Below are 10595 nucleotides of genomic sequence, written 5' to 3' on the forward strand. Positions count from 1 at the left end.
CGTTAAGAGCAAGGACAGAATGCCCCACCTGGAGCCCGTGGCACCCCCATACCCAGCCCTCGCTGCATTCACAAGGGGCAAACCAATCCTCCTCCTCCAAAAAGTAAGCACTGTGGTTTCAGTAACGTGTCAGAACCACTAATCCTGTATTGTTACCGGAAATGGATCTTTTCATAGTAAAACTGTCTCTGCCATGTTCTATGAGTCTTTGAAGGCCTCTTTAGACCTGCAGCTGCAGCTGACCTGTTCCTTGGGGTAGGTAGATTTGTCACAGAATCTGGTAGATTATCTGGCAGAAGTACAATTTCTTCAGGAGAGGATGCAGGTGAATTTCTGCATTGATGGAAAGACATAACCACTGTAAGTCATCTGCTGTCTAAGCAGAATAAATGGTAATTGTCTGGTGTTGACATTCTGCGTGTCCACATTTCTAACAGTCCATGGCCACTCTTAACTCTACCACTTGCGAACCACCCTGGCTACATGTGGGTGTTTTTCAGTTTGCACAAGCTGGAAACCTGGCCACTTCGTTACTTGCATCCTGACTGGAGTATAAGGGTCTAAATGGTGCAGCTGCTGCTGCAGATGGGGAAGTAACTCAGGGAAGCAGCCTGCCTGGTAGGCTGCTGGAAATTGCGGTGGTGTCATGGGAAGCCGGCAGTGAACAAGGTGTGGTGCCGAGGAATGTGATTTCCCTCTGCAGCTGGCCTTATTTCAAGCATGGGGCCAGACCAAATGACCTACAGCTTAGAGAGGACTGCTATGATTTGGGATTTTTTTTCTGTCGTTTGCAAAGGTTTATTTACTAGCAGCGTTGATTTTTATGCTGAGTTCCTTGCAATGAATTGCAGAGGTTTTGGTTCTAAAGTAACACAAATGTTGAAGTCTTATCCTTTTATGAGTCCTATACCTCACTGTTACCACAATTCTCACTCAGTGTTTAAAAACCTCAGAATAAATGGGAGAATATTCTTCTTGCAGTTGATTGAATGTGAGCTGAACTCCAGCAAAGAGCAATTATGCTGCTGAGCGCATTACAAGCAGGAGCAGCAGAACTAATGTTTGTGATTTGTGACAAGAACAATTTTCTCCTGCAAATACTCTTGACGGTGGCTTTGAGCTGTCACATTCACCGGTCTCAATTTATCTGTATTCTTTCTGCCCTTAAACCCTGTTCTCAAATGAGGAAGCTGAACTTCACATGCTACCTATAAAAGGAGCTTTACCTTATCTAAATACACCTAGAGCTCTGACATTCTACAAATCTATCTCCTATGTTAAAATAAAGCTCATCCTAAAAACATTATCCGGATGAGATACTCGGTGTAGAACAGCTCTACGTTTGGGCTGCAGCCTTGCCAGGGGAAAGAACAAAGTTCTGCTCAACTAAAACCAAGATGACCTTGTTTACTTGTGTATCTACTAGACATCTGAAAGGGAATGCACAGAACTCCATAAACAATTTTACAAAATTTAGTCTGGATTTAATATCCGGACAAAATAAGCCAGCTGGCTGAAGCAGGTAAAGGCACCGTTCCCTTCAGCTTCTTGAAGGAAGATGGTTCATCACGGCTGAGCAGGAGGAGTGCCAGCAATCACTCCTCCTTTGAACGGTCTCCTGCACACGGGAAAATGGCAGTTTAGCCACTCCTTGGGGGAATTTTAAAGGAACTTAAATCTGCAATGTGCACATGCACAATGCCTATCTGTTTTCCTCCCCTAGGAGGCTTAAATTAAATAAATCTGCCAGGACAAATCTAGGTGCAGAGTTCCCTGCCTCTTTTACAGAACATCCAGGCAGTCTGACAGGATAGGAAATGGGTGATTTCACAACCTGTCTCAAATTGCTCTGCTAGCTCATTAAATCTAATATAGTAAATCCGTTCCTATTTGCAAGTAATTGATCCATTTCTGTTCATAAAGGCTTAGTGAAAAACTCAGCTATGTTTACGAGAGTCTGAAGTAATGCCTAGGTCAACATGCTTCTTTCTTAAGGTTTTTCTTCTTTAAAAATAATGCAGAAATTCTCTTTCCATGTAGTACATTACACAGTATTGCATGTATGTGATTAAGAGCAATTTAAGACATCTCAAAGAAGATCTGCAAACCTGAAGAAGCAGCTGAATTGTAAAGTAACAAAAACTAGCAAAATTCATGTGTGGGAGGCTCCTGTACACAGACAGAGAAATGAATGCAGTCTAAACACATACTTAATGGCAATAACTCTTTTATAGCAAAAAAAAGATGAAACAAAGTATGCAATTTACTCTTCAAAGTTGAAGGTGGTTTTCTTGGAATAATTATCATAGTTTTCCAAAATCCAGGAGCGCACAGGAACATGTTCTGGTCCTAGATTCTGAGAGGGGGTAAATGTATTTACAGAACTCACGTATGTATTTTATTTACAAGGCCACCCATTATTTGGTCTCGGGCAACAGTCAAGCTCTCAGTAAGCTATTTTACAGATTATTCTATTCATACCAAGGTAAATACAAGTAATTAATTCCACTGGAGTCTGAAACACTTTCAGCCCACACCAGTTTTAGGCAGTTGGAATGTGGCCCAGAGACTATCTAAGTCGTATCACCACATTTACACTGTTTCAATGTATTTAAGTAATACATCTGTAATTAACATGCAGTCTGTACGCTACATTTTATTACTGTTTTACAAATATTTGAAATAAGCTGTAGTTGTAGCGAGGCATCCTCCCTTTGGAAGACAGTATTATAAACAGGTCTTAGAAAGTGTCTCAAGATTCTGGCACATGAAATGAATTAAATTTGATTTTATTTTTTTTTAATAACACAGTTGTGTTCAATTCTGATGAGGTATTACCCATCACTTCTGAACAGTAAGAAAACACTTGCTGGCTTAATTTATAAACCGTGCTAAACCAGCAGTGCTGAACGGGACTCACTCACAACAAGTAGGAATCCAAGAAATTAATATTTTTCAGTACTAATGTATTTCAGTTTTGCCACAGCAAGCTTGAGATTCTACCTTTTTCACGAGGCAAAAGTTTACTCGCTACTGAGCTCTTTCTGAAGAACATTTTGTCCTGTATTACTCATGCAGAATGATACAGAAAGGGTTGGAGGCAGCTGTATTTGGTGGCTGGAACTTTGAAAGCGCTACAACAGCCGAATGAGAGCTTGGTTCAGCAACAGAGCAAGAGGAAGATCTCACCGGTGTATGGTTTGAGTTTAATGTGGTGGGCGTCTCAGAGCTCTCTGGAGAATTGCGTGATGCTCAAACTGCCTTCGCAGCCGAACTCCCAGCGGCGGGTGTTCCACTCTGCACCTGCCTGGCCCACAGCACTGGCAAACACATCTGGAACAGCTCTGCTCACATGTAGAGCAGCTGCATTTTTTTCTGGATCAAAAGCCACCTGAAGACAGGGAGAATGAAATAGCCCTGGCTGACTGATGCATGGACTTTGAAGAAATAGGTCGATTGCTGACAACCATCAGGGAGAAGCTGTGAGGTCTTGGTCTTCTCCTGGAATGTAGTCAAGGACTTCATTCCTTCCATTTTAGAAGATGAGAGAACAGTGTCACATCAGAGCCTTCCAGGGACACATCAAAACCTAACTTGTGGTCATCCTATTTTGAAAAGACTGCCTTTAGTAAAGCCTAATGAATGGCAGGGAAGGGAAGAGAAAGGAATATTTTGTTTTCATGTCTGGCTATTAGTTCCTTGGTTGTTTTCTATTGCTTATAGCTTTATCTTTATGCCTTTGAAATATTTAGGCAAACCATCATTTGTCTTTTCATTCTCAGATGCACTAGTTTCTTCCATAAAAAGTCTGTCCTCTGTGTAACTATTTTGTAACCCAAAATTACATTTGGAAACAGAGAGGGGATCTTCAGTACTGCATTCACCAGCAGGCTCAAAGTCAGAAATAACAGCTTCGGTTCCAGTACTGAAAAAATATCCCAGTCTCCTTTTGCCCAGCAGATTACTATTGGTGTCTGCTGAAAATTGTTGTAAGATGCTGTTAAATATTCATTCACGTTACCTCCCACTGCATGATTAGCAGCAAAGAAGTTTAAAAGTTATCATGTGAGCTGGAGTTTCCACTGGAGGCTTACGGGTGTGTCCAAGGAAGGAAAAAAAGACCAAAATAAACTGGAGATTCCATTTAGAGGAGGAAAATACACTAGAACTGCAATAGTGGTTTTTTTTACTGCTGAATCCAGTAAAGACCTTGGCCTTCGTTATACTCTGTATGCTAAGGGTGTGTGTCACAAGGAGGAAAGCAGTACTCCACTAGATTCATTTGGAATTTGCTGCTATTTTGATTTAAGCGTATAATAAATGTGGGCTAACTGCTCAAACTGTTTTTCAATGCCTACAAGCAACTAAAAACCAACTCTACTTCCCTCACTCAAGGATAAATGCAAGGTTGCTATTTTTATGAAAATATCAAAAGCTGAACATCCTGCTGCGTTCCCTGTCTTCTGCTTTTCTCTTCAGGGTATTACATATTCAGCTTGCAACTCATCCATTCTATTGTCAAAAAATGTAATGTGAATTTTTATTTTTAAAAAAGTAATCCTGTGTTCTTTATCTTCTACATGAAAACGGGCGCTCCCAAAAGGAACATGCGTTCTTGCAGTCTGCATGAGTGGTGTTCAGCCCCAGAGACTGAAACCGATCCTGTGGAACAGACTTGCAAGTTTCTTCCCGACTCCCAAAGACGGCGCACCCCCAGTTTAGCTCCTTACGCTCCTCGGGCCGGGGGGAGGCTGGGGGAGGCAAAGGGCCTTTTACGTACTGTTCCTACTGGCTTCACAACACAGTATGTATTTTTGCTTTTCTAATAGACCCGTTACAGAACAAAGCGAACACTAGCACAGACCAAGACATCCAAACATAGGTACCAAACTACGCCAATGTACCACCTTCTAGGCTTCCCTCCTTCTTTCCAGCTGACCCTCCATGAAAGGAATCCTACTGTGGCAAAGCACATCCTTGTTCAGAGTATGTGTTGCAACATGACGAATGGAAAACTACCCAAAAACTGCCTTAACGCAGCTAGATACTGGGCAATAATAACAAAAAACAGAGTAGTCTGGGTTTGGTTTAAAAAAGTATTCTAGCTCCAATCTCCTTTGTCCCAATAACCAGGAGAAGCCCATGTGATGAATACTTGTATTTAGATACTGTCCAGAAGAAGAAAATAAAGCAGTATCCCTGTGTTTATCTGCAATAGGAATGGTAAAAGAAAATGAAGCTTGAAAGGCACAAGGGAAACTGGTTTGTTTCAACCTGATTTCACACCAAATGCAAGTGAAAGCTGTTTTTAAAAGTTTAAGTCATTCCTTGGTTTACTGGCCATTACAGAAGTAAAGTATTAACTGCCTTCACTGAGCACTGCTTAAGCCACTGACCATCCAAAGGTTTTATGGAGTAGGGAAAGAGAGATTGGCAGAAGCCAGTTTCCAGTTGGCTCCCAGCAGAGACAATCAAGCATATCTTCATTTTTTTCCTAACTTCCTATAGAAGCAGATGACACAACTGCTACAGGAATGTCCTGTAACAGGAAGTGTAATCCCACAGAGATTCTCCCTAAATCTTTTGAAGTACCTAGTTTACAAAAAACTTACAAAAGCATATGAAAAACCATTCAAACACACACCAGTGTGCTCTCTGCTAGCTACAGCACAGAGTAGCAAAACCTGGGACAATTCCCCACTCTACACCATTATTCTCACTTTTATTTTCCAAGAAGCACAAAGGAAGAGCACATTCTTAGAGACAAAAAAAATATGAAGGAAGTGGAGGGCTTGGGAAGTGCTTAACAGAAGGGGTTTTGCATGTATTTTGGATTCTTTCCTGTATCAACAGAACAGTCAGGGTTGGAAGGTCTGGAAAGCATCTACCCAACCCCTGCTGAAGCAGGGTCTCCTAGGGCTGCACAGTCACATCCAGGCGGGTTTGAATGTCCCCAGAGCAGGAGACCCCACAGGCTCTCTGGGCAGCCTGTCCCAGGGCTCCGGCACTGTGACTGTGGTTTGGAATGTGCATTCTCCAAAAGTCCTCAGGAAGTCAGAGTTTTCTCATTAGTTGGTGGGGACAAAGCTGTTACTTTGTTGATCACATCCATTGGGATCTCACAATGTCCATTGTGACATTTTATTCCACAAAACTGGATCTCCTGTGTGAATCCCTTGGCTTTTTTAATGGCAAAACCAGCTTTTAGAAGGATTTGGATTATTTTCTCCCCTTTCTCAAAAACTTGTGCTGTATTACCCCATACAATGATGTCATCAATGTATTGCAGATGTTCTGGAGCTTCACCCTGTTCCAGCACAGCTTGGATCAGTCCGTGGCAGATGGTAGGGCTGTGTTTCCACCCCTGGGGCAGTCGATTCCAGGTGTATTGGATGCCCTTCCAAGTGAAGGCAAACTGTAGCCTGCACTCTGCTGCCAAAGGGATCAAGAAAAATGCATTTGCATATGAAACCATTCAAACACACACCAGTGTGCTCTCTGCTAGCTACAGCACAGAGTAGCAAAACCTGGGACAATTCCCCACTATGCTCTGCGCATAGCACTTAGCCCCCTCGCCATCGCCATGGCCCTCCGCTGGCCCCTCCCCAGCAGTTCCCAGTCTCCCCTGAACTGGGGAGCCCAGCACTGGACCCAGCACTCCAGGTGCGGCCTCAGCAGGGCCGAGCAGAGGGGCAGGATCACCTCCCTCGACCTGCTGGCCATGCTCCTCCTCACGCACCCCAGGGTCCCGTGGGCCTTCTTGGCCACCAGGGCACACTGCTGGCCCACGGGCAACTGGCTGCCCACCAGCACTGCCAGGCCCTTCCCCGCAGAGCTGCCTCCCAGCCCTCAGCCCCAGCCCGTGCTGGTGCGCGGGGCTGTCCCTCCCCAGGGCAGGACCCTGCACGGGCCTTTGCTGAACCCCATGAGGTCCCTCTCCGCCAGCTCTCCGGCCTGCCCAGGCCTCGCTGAATGGCAGCGCAGCCTTCGGGTGGATCAGCCGCTCCTCCCAGCTCTGTATCGTCAGCAGAATCATATGACAGAATTTGTTGACCCTTTATGGGCAGATCAGTGAAAATACTTAAGGTTTTGCTAAAATAAGATAATCACTATTGAAATAGTTCTGAGGTAACCATTTTAGAGCAATTATGTCAGTTCTTGGCGTATCTAGTTTCAGCATCACTAGAAGATAATCTAGTCATCAGTACAATTGTCAAAAGACAATTCAGCTGTAGTAGTAGAAGTGGAAAGGTGCTTCTCTTTATTGAAATTCAGCCTGTTGATTATGAACAATCCAACTCACCAAGATGATCTTAAAACCTGGTGTTAGCCACCTATTTTATAATGTAATGCTTTCTTCTCACATTCAAATCACACATATTCAGAAGATCAGAGCTAATGGAACAACATGATCAGAAGTTAGCTTCTGCCTCTTGTTGCTTAGATACTTCTTTTTAAAGTTTTAAAACATTACTCAAATCTAATAACTTTAAATGTCAAAAAGAAATAGAACAATATTTAGCAGTGCTGTGAGACAGCAAAAACATCCCTTCAAACAATGCAACTTGTCACAACTTACAGATTGTTTATCTTCTTTTAGGTATGCTGTTAGAAACGGCATGGAATTTCTGTAAGTACTTTAATTTCTGAATTATTTTTATCTATGCAAATCTTTTACAGTTTTTTAAACTAACCTTCATATCCATAGGTAAAGATTTCCTTGTTTCATATCTGTGAGATTAGTTATACTACTTTTATCTAAAATGCCAGGTAAAAAATACACCTGCAATAGATGTTTTACCGGCTGAAAATTATGAAACCCTACACACCACAAAAGGTTGATTAAGGTGAACATATACTATTGTGAAGGATACAAACTGGAGATACCGTCATGTTTTTTACAGATACATTCAGGGAAAATGAGGTAAGTGAATTATTCAAGGTTCAGGTTGAAGTTTTCAATCTGCATAAGTATTTCCTATGCATTAGAACATGTGGTGTATAAGAAATGTTGTTTGTAATCAAAACTACTGAAGTGGCTCTTACAGTTCTAGGGTCTTAATTAAAGTGGAAGAGAAAGCCTAGTACCAATAAAACAAAAATAGCCGAACAAAAATCTCCTTCTCTGCTGTACACTACTCCTTTAATAATGAAAACAAACATCAGAGTATACAGAGAATATACTGAAGAAATTATGCTAATAATAGAGTTAATGAATTGTATGCTTAGATATCTACAAGCATCCTTAGGGTGTAACTATGGTACAAAATAACATCTTCTAGAAGACAAAAGGCTTTTACTTGAAAATACTGTTTGTTACCTCCCAGGTGCCCTTCCTTAACTTTAATGAAAATAAATCTACATTAGTTAATAAAAGCCCTTTGAGTGCTTCAATTAGAACTATATAAGCTGAAAATTACCTGTTGAGATTTAATTCCACAGAGTGCTAACATGTCTTTGCATGCATTGCTCTCACCTGTTCAGCCTGGCTGGCTGGTTATGACATTAACTACTCAATTTAAATTGATATAATTATTAAAACATTATTTTACCTGCTCACAGCAATATTGCCTTCATTATGTGTCTTCTTCCAGGCATGAAACACTCTTTGCTGATATTTTGAGTTAGCTAAAGTAAGGAAAACAGTTTTCTTTTGCTATCAGAAACATGTTTCAGAATGAGCACAAGGAATATGAAATAAAACAGGATACTTAATTTATTTGACCAACAAAGTCCACTTCTGTTGCGCTACACATATTTTCAGATGACCTCAAATCTAGCAATAGGTCTGCTGGAATTCTGCAAGAGTCCTGCATAAAGAACAAACCAATTTGGGATATAGTGCATGCGAAAACACTTCTCAGCAATTATCACTTACTTTTTTTCTTTGGTCTTTTTCTAGAAAATTTCTGTTATCTGTATATCTGTTAGCTCCAGTGAGCTGAATCTGGCTTTCAACAACATACCCCAAAATGCTGAATCTGCGTTTCAACAAACAGGGGATTTTATGTGGGGAGAAATAACTTCTATAAAACCAACTACCATAGTTGGAGAAAAGAGGTGTGCTTTTGAGGATACATGAAGAAAGAACTAAGTGCCAGAAAAATTTCCAACTTTTTCTGCTACACTAACCACTCTAACAAAGGATATCTTCCTACAAACTTTTTGTTCGCATTCTTAGCACACTATGTCTCTAACATAATACAGGTGCATATGAACTTGGCATTCATGAAAATGGTGATGTTTGCAAGTCTCAGTAAAAGAATATCCCCACCTGGAGTGCAGAGCTCAGGGCACCCCTGGGACAGCAGGAAGGTTCATGTAGGAACAAACACTGTGCCGGGACTCCTCTGCAGCAGCACTATGACCAACCATCTGCATGCAGCTTGGCACTCCTTCGAATGACACTTCTCACCTGTACCACTTGTGGCAGACTAATAGACACGAGGTCCGCAGCAGCATCCCACCAGCTCTCAGCCTGACCTCCGGGAGGTGATGAGAGAAGGCCTGAGGGAGTCAGGGTTTTCTGTCAGGAATGGAAAAAAACCAACCCTTTGGTCTAGACTGCAGCTACTCCCTGACAAGCCACTATTGAATTTTCAGCTGTATAGATTTGTATTTTAGTCCCAAAGTTTTGGACAATATGACGAGAGAAATCTTAGCTTTTTTGCTGCAGCCCTCTGCAAACCCCAAACTGGTTGCCTTGCAAAGTTCTGCAGTCTGCTGCCAGTTCTGTTAGTTGTCGTCCTGTGCTGTGTAACCTTCTTGGTGAGAAGCTGCTGAACTGCTGACAGGTGTGTTCCACTGCAACTAATTAATTAAAGCAGTATCACACTAAACACTCTATACAAACTGCTTTCAGCTCTACACATCTTGATTATATTGAATGGAGAAGTGCTTAATAATTCATAGAAGGATTTGGTTATGGGTTCCCCCCCCCCCCCCCCCCCCCAGGTTTTAGACGTTGCATCCTAGATCTATTCCACCTACTTAGAGCTAAAAAGTATTGATATTACATTTCACCTGTTATAGGCAACACAGAGTGTTTTAAAGTTTGCTTGCTTGCAAACCAAAGAGGAAAATTAATCCTTCAAGGAAATGTGGCAAATGGAAATATTTTGTTTAGTTTCTACAAGATTATACAACATGCATAGCTGTCTGTCCGTAGGTATCTAGGAAAGTCTATAGATGCAGGAAACATTTTAAAAATAACCAGAGTTTAGAGTTTTTCATCATAAATTCTAACTTGTTTGAAAAACATAAAATTCTATGTTTAAATCTGAGATACATTGCCCTCATGGAAGTGATCACATTCATCTGGAACAAGCACTTTAACACAGCAGCATTGTTACGGAGTATATATAACTGAACTGTAAATTCAAAGTTAGAAACACTAAAGCCAGCATCATGATGCAGCCTGAAAATAGTTTTTTTCACAATGCCCTTATATGCAGAGTTTTGTGGTTTTGACACACTTTGGATTTCTAATTGCTGGTCTCAAATATGTTTTTAGACAAACAGGTGTTGTACTAGCAGTAACTTTAATGAATATAATCAATGAATGTTGCAGATCTGATATCCAGTGTAAGCTCAGA

This window comes from Falco cherrug, chromosome 3 (genome assembly GCF_023634085.1).
Source record: "Falco cherrug isolate bFalChe1 chromosome 3, bFalChe1.pri, whole genome shotgun sequence".
In the NCBI taxonomy this organism is placed as follows: Eukaryota; Metazoa; Chordata; class Aves; order Falconiformes; family Falconidae; genus Falco; species Falco cherrug.